The sequence below is a fragment of the Castor canadensis genome, chromosome 15, assembly GCF_047511655.1.
Source record: "Castor canadensis chromosome 15, mCasCan1.hap1v2, whole genome shotgun sequence".
Lineage (NCBI taxonomy): Eukaryota > Metazoa > Chordata > Mammalia > Rodentia > Castoridae > Castor > Castor canadensis.
The window spans coordinates 73,054,505-73,064,595 of record NC_133400.1 but is presented as its reverse complement, the minus strand read 5'-3'; positions in this window follow the sequence as shown (position 1 = coordinate 73,064,595).

Below are 10,091 nucleotides of genomic sequence, written 5' to 3'. Positions count from 1 at the left end.
AGGACTGAGAGAGGTTAGGGGAAGGGGCTCTTCCTGGGGATGCTCCTGAGGGCCCCTCAGTAAACAGGGCTACAGTGTCTTCCATAGGCTTCACAGTGATGATGGAGCCACGGTGCCAGTCAGGATTCTACCCTCCAGTCCTCCTGCAGGCCTGTGATCTAGGCTGTGATAGGAAAAAATGAGATTAAGGGAGACTAAGCTCAAAAGGACAGCAAGGCCTCCCCCAAAACCTGCAGGCCTCTTCTCCAACCCAGGGGTTTGGTGACCCACTTTTCTGAGCCATAAGCAGCAGCAGGACAGAAGCTGAAAGGGGTCTTTGAGAAATGAAAGGCTAGCCTCTGAAGTGGACTAGAGCCTGCTGCAGTGTGGATGGTGATGGGTAAAGAAGGAGGAATGAAGCAGATCCCTCCAGAGTTTGGGCAGCTGCGGAGCCCCTAGGAGAAGAAGAAACAGTGGGTCCAAGTACCTGGAACTGCCCCATGCCTGGCAGTTTTGAGGCCCACTTCTGGTTCTCAAGCACTGACAGCTTTCTTCTTGAGATAACCAAGGGGGTCTTGCTACTGAATAGAAAGCACTGCATCTCAGTGCATCCTAAGGGGCCTCTCAAAAGTCCTGTCTGACATGTCCACAAAGTCCCTGTACCCTAAAAAGCAAGTGATAACTAGAGGGGTTTCTGGAGTCTTGATCTCCCATCTTACATCCTTCTGGAAGAAAAGACCTGAAAGATGAAATGGGAACCCATTGTCAAGATGCTGTGCTGGGAGGAGGTGCAGAAGGAACAGGGTGCTGGGAAGGGGGGCTGTCATTTGAGAATCAGGTGGGTGGAAGAAGCAAGATGTGAGGAGGGTACAGGTGGGTAAAGGATTCTAGCAGAGAGGACACCCAGCAGCTTGGTCACCTGGGGAGTGACCATAGGAGGGTAATGGAGGGTATAGCCTGTGGGGTCCAGAGCCAACAGGTGGTGGACCACAGGGTAAAGGAGTATTAAAGGGTGAGCTCCACCCATTGCATTACCTCTGGCATTCTAGAGGAGGAATGCTAGCCCTGGAAACCTTAACACTTGCCCCCCAGCCAGGGTTCAGAATGTGTGGTCTTCCTGCCACTAGCACAAAACCTGCAGGGACCTTACAATTGTGTAAGGTCTGGTGGCAAAACTCAACCCCACCCTCAGAGACCTCAAAATCCAGCAGGCAAGGAGGACAGCAGCTGGACAGAGGGCCCTGTGCTGTGAGCAGGAATTCTGGGGACAGCAGGAGCTTGGAGGAGCCCCAGGAAAGCCACCAGAGAAGCAAGGCCAAGGGCAAGTGTGACTGTCTGGAGGACAGACTGCCTAAGGATGGCAGCGGTGGGGACTAAACTAAGAAGAACTCAGTATACTAAGCAATCAACTAGCAATTTGCTTGCTAGGCAGAAGGAAAGTTCTGGTGGATTTGAAGCAAAAACATGGCATAACTTATATTTTGCAAAGCATTTTGCAAGCAGTGTGGGGAAGAAAGGAAGGGAGATAGCAACTTGAACAGAACCGGTAAGATTTGTGGCCTGCACTGTGGCCGGGTAGACAGAGGGTCCCCATGTAGTGCCTGCTTGGATGTGTGGGGGGACTGTGCGTTTCCATCTGGTCCAGAACCTCACTTCTCTATTTCCACCCCCTGCAGAATTACAAAATGCTGCTGGTCCGTGGGTGGTGCTCAGGAGAGGGAAGTCTCTGAACGCCACTTATTCTTTTGCCAAAGGAATTGCCAGGGGCTTCTGGCAAAATGGAGGTAAATTTGGCAGGCTCATCTTCACACTTTTGGCCTTTTAACTAAAGACCAAAGGTTTTTGAAAAGTTAGTTCAGTTGCTGTCTCAAGGTCAGTCACATCAAAATTTAAACAGTAAGGCCGGGCACAGTAGAATATGCCTGTAATCCTAGGTACTTGGGGTTATGACCAGGGATAAGGGGGAGAGGAAGGAAAGAGGTCGGCTGGGGGTGGAATGATGATGGAGAGTGTGGCTTTGATGTCAGGAAGAATCAGTGAGCAGCTTCTAGAAACTGAATCACTAAAGAGACAGAGGCCAAAAGCCAGGCCTCATCTCCAAAGCCAGTACTGTCAGCAGGTAAGCTTTGGTGAGCAAAATGTGAGCCAGTGTCCTAGAACAGGGACACGGAATGGGAGCTCTGGGCTCACTTCTGATCTTTACAGACTTGCCTATTTTGTTTAAGAAAAGGATTTGTGTGCACCAAGCTGTTATTTGAATTTCAAATAGGAACCAAGGTGTCTCGTGTGTTCAGTTTGAATCATTGCAAATATATATATTTGTAATTGGGGGAGGTGGGGCCTAAGATACAGTCTTGCTATGTAGTTTAGGCTGGCCTTGAACTCACTATGGAGCCCTGGCTGGCCTGGCCTCATGTCCTCCTGCCTCAGCCTCCTAAATGCTGTAATTATAGGCATACATCAACATACCCAGCTAGGAAATGACTTTTCATGACAGAAAATGTAATTTTAAGTAAGTCAGAGCATTTTTCTTGAGGGAGGTTTGTATCTCAGAGCTCATACTCTGAATTTAGCTTTCCTATGAAAAACTGAGATTGCTTTATAAAAATGGCCCTGAGTTAGCAATTGAAAGCACATTTCAATTATGTAAGAAGAAAACTAAGTGTTTACACAATTCAACTTCTGTATCCTACATGTTCTCAGTTTTCTTCTTAATGCACTTCTTCCAGTAAAATATATTATTTTAGAAAACCCTATTTCTCAGTGACATACATAGTTCACATCTAAAATCTTCTAGTGACAAGTAGATTTCCTTCAGATAAATAATATTAGCCTTAAAAGTTCTACCCTACTAGAAATTTTGAGTTCTTAGCATATCATAAAGGGGAAGATATTTCTCAATTTTTTAAGTTCTATATTTCTGAATTATCAAGACAACATCTGGAAGCCCTGGAGTCCATGGGACAGATCTTCATGCTCCAGGGGACCTGGCCCAGGTGGAGGGCTCAGATTTGCTGTTCCCAGCTGTATAAACTTGGACGAATGATGAGTTCCCTCATCTGTAAGACAGGGATGCTATACCTCCATATCACCCGGAGCTAGTCTCATCTGAGGGACATAAACCTAAAGTGGTCATGGCTTAAATGAAAGCAAGAGCTATGTCTCTGTTATGGCCAAGCAGTTCACAGGGAGGCAGTCTGCAGCTGGTGGACAGTCCATGGTTTCATGTACTTGGGCAAGACCCCTATTCTGAGGCTACTGTATGGTTCAAAATGCCCCAGGCTGCTTTCAGTGCATGGAGAGTGGAAAGCAGATAGAAGCCTATACCACCTGCCTTCTAGGACACTGGCTGGAAGTTGCATAAACCACTTCATCTAGAAAATGGGTAAGAAACTAGCCAGGTGACCACACCGAGCTTTGAGAGAGACTGCAAGGTGCAGTCTTGAACAGGTACTGGGAAACTAGGATACCCTCTGCACAATCTCTCTCCCTGGCAGTAGTGAGAACTGAAGGGGCTGATGGGTATCAAACACTTAGAACAAGGCTCAGCAACAACTGCTCCATGTTAACTGCAATCATCAGACCAGAAGTGGCAGGGATACACGGTTTAACTTTATGGACATATGTATATGTCAAAAAAAACCTTCCTTCTCAATTGTCCCTTTCTATTCTTATCCACAATTAGACTCTGGGATTGGGGTTGGGAAGAGATCAAAGGGTTACACTCTCAATTTAAGGACATTTCATTCAGTCTAGGAATCAGGTAATAATTTGGGGCTTAGCACCCAGATTGCAATATTGAGGTGCCCGAGCCCAGGCAGGTGGACTGAGCAAACTGGAAAGATACACATGCTGTCTGAGGGGTGGCTGCTACTTTGTCACTGTCCTGTGGGAGTTTAGAATAAGTACTTTCTAGTTTAAAAAAATCTGGATTTTTCTGAGACATCTTTTTGTTTGTGTTGAACATCCTGTCTTATTATGGCCACAGGCAAGCAATCAGTCCACTAAGACCACATGAGATGAGAAAAATGAGGTAAGGGCAGGCTGGGAAAAGCAATCAAGAGCTGCAGCTGGAGGACATGACTGTAAAATGTCAAAGTCAAGGTCACACAAGGAAAGGTGTCAAGAGCTGAGCTTACCACATTTGGGCTGGAATGGTCCTCAGCATGCAGTCCCTTAGCTGGACAAGGAACCCAAGGCAGGAAGGAGGACTTAAGCAAAAGTTTTATGATTAAAGAGTTTTGCAGGGACCACCAGTTTCCAACCCCCTGCATTCCCCACTATGCAGTCTTTCTCTTCTCTACAAATAAAATCTTCCCGACCTCTGCAAAAAAAAAAAAAAAAGAGTTTTGCTTGTACAATGTCTGCTAGAGCCGGCTAGAGAAATGGAAAGATTTTCCATTTCTATTTTCTAATATTTCAGAAGTATCTGCACAGTATCAGATGGCACTCACTAAAATAAGAACGAATTCACCTGTTTCTGTGGTTGGGACAGGCAAAGTGATTTGATTTGCATGTTTGCTGCTCAACCCCCACACGCACCCCATGAGAAATCTACAAGCATGAGATTATTTTGCTCATCTCTGCTTTGATTGAGGATAAATCCCCCTCGATGGGAGGTATCTGCCAATCAATAATAATCAACCATTAGGAACCACTAGGGCTGTAACCAAAGCTCCAGCCCCCTCATCATTCCACAATTAGAGTGTCCCGTGGGGCTGAGTTAGGTTTTCAGAGCAGGTACCTAATGGAAAATGGGGAGGAAATAATTGGATATTTCTCCTGCTAAGAATGCATGAGAAGGAGAAATTTGGAATGCCATAAAAATGTCAGTAAAGCATAAGGGAAACTTTAATAGGCTGCTTCTTCAAGTCAGTCATTTTTTCTACCTGAATGAATAGAGATAACGATCAAGTTACAAATTTAGGATTCTCTCTGGCTGCTTGAAGGATGAACTAGAGTTGATTGATTTTTTTTTTCTGGTCAATGAAATAGTCTAAAAATACCCATGCTTACAGCCCAGGTTAGTAGTACCTTGGTGACTGAAATTAACCACATAAGAGTGAAATGTCATCAAGTCACTGGCTCCACAGTGGCTTGGGTGAGGTTTGGTTATTAATAGACTTACTCTCTGATACTTAAGATAAAGTCTTAAAAAGAAAGAAAGAAAACTTTCCTGAGGCTCCTGCAGGATTCTGAGTGACTATGAATCTTATACCGACTTCCAAAGTCACAGAGCAAGTGTTCATCAAAATCTTCCTCGCCATTAATCTTCAAAAGGCAGCCTCTGAGTAATCTCAAAAACCAGAAAAGGACAAGCATATCATGTGGGGATTTTGCACTATCAACAACATGACAAACGTTTACTTTTCTAAATCAAAGGTAATCTTGTAAAATTGTAAGTCTACTGTTCTAATTTGAAAGAGTAGAACATAAGCTCTATGAGAAAATGGATCACAATCATGAAGAGTCAGTAGAAATATCAGATTAAAGCATTAGACCAGCTGGGCATGGCAGTACATGCCTATAATCCTAGCTACTTGGGAGGCAGAGATCCAGAGCATTTCCATTCAAGGTCTACCCAGGCAAAAAGTTCATGACACCCCATTTCAACCAGTGGCTGGGTGTGGTGGTGCAGCTACACAGGGAAGCACAAATAGGATCATGGTCCAGGCTGGCCAGGGCACAAAGTGGACCCTGTCTCAAAAACAACCAATGCAAAAAGGGCTAGGGGAACGGCTCAAGTAATAGAGAGCCTGTATAGCAACCACAAGACCCTGAGTTCAACCCCCAATATCACCAAAAAGAAAAAAATTCAGATCTGCTAAAACAATTATTAAATCCAAAATATAACAACAGACAATGCATATAATAATAACTATGAGCCGGGGATTATTTTCCCCTCATTTTACATGTGAAGTAACTGAGAAAAAGAGAGTGTAGATAGCTTGTCCACCCATGGTCACCACTTGGTAAGTGGCAGAGTCTAGATTTTTCAGCCAAGTAAAAATTCTAAGTTCTAGAATTCATGCTTAGGTAAATGTGCTAAATATTTTACTGAAATAAAAAGGGTGTAAAATGTGATACAAGCAGGATCTCAAAATTGACTAGGCTGTTTTGAAAAACAATTATATAGAACTTCTAGAAAAGAGAGATTAAATGCGTGAAATTTAAAATTTACTGATTAGATAATATTACAGATTAGACATGGCTAAGAGTAGAATAATAAATTGGAAAGTGACCTAGGAACTTAGCCAGAATGCAGCACAGAGAGAAAAGGACAAATAAACTATGAGCTATAATAAGGTGAGGGATATGAGAACAGAGTTCATTTTGACATATATTTAATAGGAGCTGCTGAAGGAGATGGTAGAATGGGGGTGAGAGAATCAATATTAAAAGTGACTGAAACTGGGCACCAGTGGCTCACACCTGTAAGCCTAGCTTCTTGGGAGGCTGAGATCAGAAGAATCATAATTTAAGGCCACCCTAGGCAAAAAGTTTATGAGACTGCATTTCCAAAATAACCATAGCAAAATGGACTGGCGGTGTGGCTCAAGCAGTAGTTTTGTGAGTGTAAAGCCCCAAGTTCATACCCCAATTCCACCAAAAGAAAAAAGTGACTAAGAAATTTTATTGAATCTATAAAAGACACCAATCCTTAGTTCCTACGGCCAAACAAATCTTAAGAAGGATGATAAAATGAAATCCATACCTAGACACATTATAGCAAAATCTCAGAACACCAAAGACAAGGAGATAATCTTAGAACTATCTTGAGAATAAAGAGATTACTTACACAGAGTGCTGATTCGTATGTGACACCAGAATCCAGAAAATGGATTAGCATCTGCAAATGCTGAAGGGAAATATTGCTGTTGAATCATAACTATGTGTCCAGCAACATGGTCTTTCAATAGGGACAGATGAAGTCTTTCCTTCAAAGATGAATAAAAGCTGAGAATGTGTCACCATGACTTTCACTAAAGGAACTTCAGAAAGATGTAATTCAGTCAGGATAAAAATGATCCTAGAAGGCTGTTCCCAAATGTGGGTCCTGTAAGGTAAGCATGGAACACAGGCCGTGTAGGGGCAGTGATGAGTGAAAGTGACAAGAACATGAGTACAGCTAAGCATCATCTGCACTGACTGCACAAAACAACTGTCCAACTTATGGAGGACAAATTTTTTTTTAAAATTTGGATTTGGTTTCCATGGACCAGAGATGATTCTTTCATATAATGTGTTTCTTTTACTTTTCTCTTTTCTGAGGCAGGATCTCCCTATGTATCCCAGACTGGCCTTGAACTCTCCATCCTCCTGCCTGAGTCAGCTCAGAACTGTAATTACAGCTGTGGACTACCATTCACAATTATGTAATGTGCTTCTAATTCAGCAGTGGCCCTCTGGAAGCAATGCCTACCTATGTTGTAATTGTTTCATTCATGAAAAGAAGGCAAGCGTAGAGTAAAACATTGAATCATTACTTGATTTGGATGAGAATAGATTTTTAAAATAAATTATACATATATATGTATATACATATATAATACAAAATAAAATAATATGTAATATGTATACATAAATGAATATAATATGTATACATATATGAATATAGTATATATACACATATGTATATGTGTATGTATATTTTGAAGCAAAGTCTCATTACATCGTCTAAACTGACCTCAAACTTGCTACCTTCCTATATTGGCTGCCCACATATTTGGGATTATAGATATGTGCCACCATCCCTGGGAAGAATAGACTTTTTAAAGCCCCAATTCTGTTGCATTCGAGTTGTTTTAATCAGCTGTGTCCTTTTCCACCTCTCTGTGAGTAAGTCAGTCTGAAGTAAATCTCTGTAATACTCTTTTGCTCAATACATAACATCCCATCATCCTAAAATAGAAACTGATTTTTAACTGAAATAAATAGCTTAGCTCATCTGTGTCATACAGTCAACAAAATTGGAGGAAAATATTGAGTGGATAACAATAAATGCTATTCTGCTATGAGGTACCTAATAACACTGAAAAGAAAATAATTTTATGGAAATATTCATATAAAATAGTTTAAAATGGCTATATGTAGGCTAAAATAATTGAAATATTATATGTGCTATATATCATATTACATATCTTGCTCTTATGTATCTTGTTAATCTTTCATCTATTGTTAAATGTTCACCTTTATTTGGAAGGACCAAGTTACAAGATACCAAATATGACCATGAGACCAAGTAGATTGGATAGAGTTTTAAACACAGAGTTAGTTTAGGAAAGGCTATAGGAGGGAGAATATAGTGAAAATATTATTTACTCGTATAATGGAAAAATAAGATCTGTTTAAATTATTCCTGGAATGTTGGGAGGGAGGATAAAGGAGAATGATGGAGGGAGTGAATTCAACAATGATACATTGTAAGAGCTTTTGTAAAAGTCACAATGCACACCACAGTACAATAATATGATAATAAAAATTAAAATAAAATAATAAAATCTCAAAAAAAAATTCGGATTTGGGGGAGAACAATGGAATTAAAGTGTACGTAGATCTCTGTATTTCTTTACTTAAAAGGAGCTTTTGATTAATTTTAAATTTGTTTAATGTGCATATTAAAGTTTCTAGGATAGTAACTGGGCAGCAGGGAGTGGAAAGAAGAAAATATCAGTTGATCCACTTAAATAAGGATGAAAAGGGAAAAATAGAACAAAAAGGGCAATTCAACAAATAGATGATAGGAACATTATCAGTAAGCACTCTCTACGGAAAAGACTAATCATGAATGTTTCTCAGATCAATTTAAAAGCAAAGAAATGAAATGCAGCTATGTGGTATTTACAAAGACACCAGGTAAAAAGATAAGGAAAAATGAAAGGATAGAAGGGCTAGGTATGGCAGTGTACACCTGTAATCTCAGCTACTGTGGAGGTGGAGACAGGAGGATTGCAAGTTTGAGCCCAGCCTGGGCAAAGTTAGTGCAAGAACCTATCTGAAAAACAAATTAAACCCAAAAGGTGGGGGTGAGGGGTGACTCAAGTGGTAGGGTACTTGCTAGCAAGCACCAGGCCCTGAGTTCAAACTCCGGTACTGCCAAAAACAAATAAAAAACCCTCACCTGATTGTGTACTAACATAAACTAATTGCCAAGAACTAGGATCATAGTAACCACTTACTCTACCACCTGAGTTGAAGAAAATATTGCAGAAAGATACACTCAGAAAATGGCTTATCTTTGGAAAATTTTAAACACACTTGTAAATGACCCATGTATCAAGAAGAAGTCATAATGGGAATACAGAATAGAATTAAAACTTACTTGATAAGATTTTACTATTTAGAGAGAAATACATAACCATAATCATATTATATTAGAAAAGAGAAAATGAATGACGTAAGCTACTTAGCCTGAGCATCCAGCTTCAGAAGTTTAAAAGATGACAAAATGATTCCTAAATAGAAGAAGTAAGTGAAAGACATAATGCTGAATCATGAACATCATGTGACACTCACAGGGATTAGAAGAAACAGGAGGGGAACTTTCCTACCAAGGTTTGCAAAGTGTGCAGTAGTCAGGACTAGCGGACTTGATTGAGATCGGTGGAATAGATCTCAAGTCCCAAATAGTCTGCAGAAGATGGGAAGTGATAACTGGCAGAGCTGGCATTAGAAACCAGGGCACTTACAGGACATGGTATTGGCCCCATAAGATACAAAACACAGATCCTTATCTCCTATCATGCACAAAAATCAATGCCCCACGGATCAAGATCCTTTAAACACATTTGGTGTTGGCCAATGCTCAGGTTTGGATACGGTTTGTGTTCCCTGGTGTTCTGCAGGCTTGTCCTAGATGTGGCAGTATTGAGGTGGTGAAGCCTCTAAAAGGTCAGTTCTAGTGGAAAGTAAGTACATGCTCAGGATTTGAAATCAGTTTGTCAGTGACACTATTGTGTTGTACCACCTCTTTAGCTTTGTTGCTTTGGGAAGGGTGTGCTGTGAAATGTTTTTGCTTCAATGTGTGTGTGTGAGGAACCTGAAATATCCATGTGTGTACTGGATTGGCTTTTCTTCTATGAAGCTAAAATGGTGCTGGATACCATCCATCC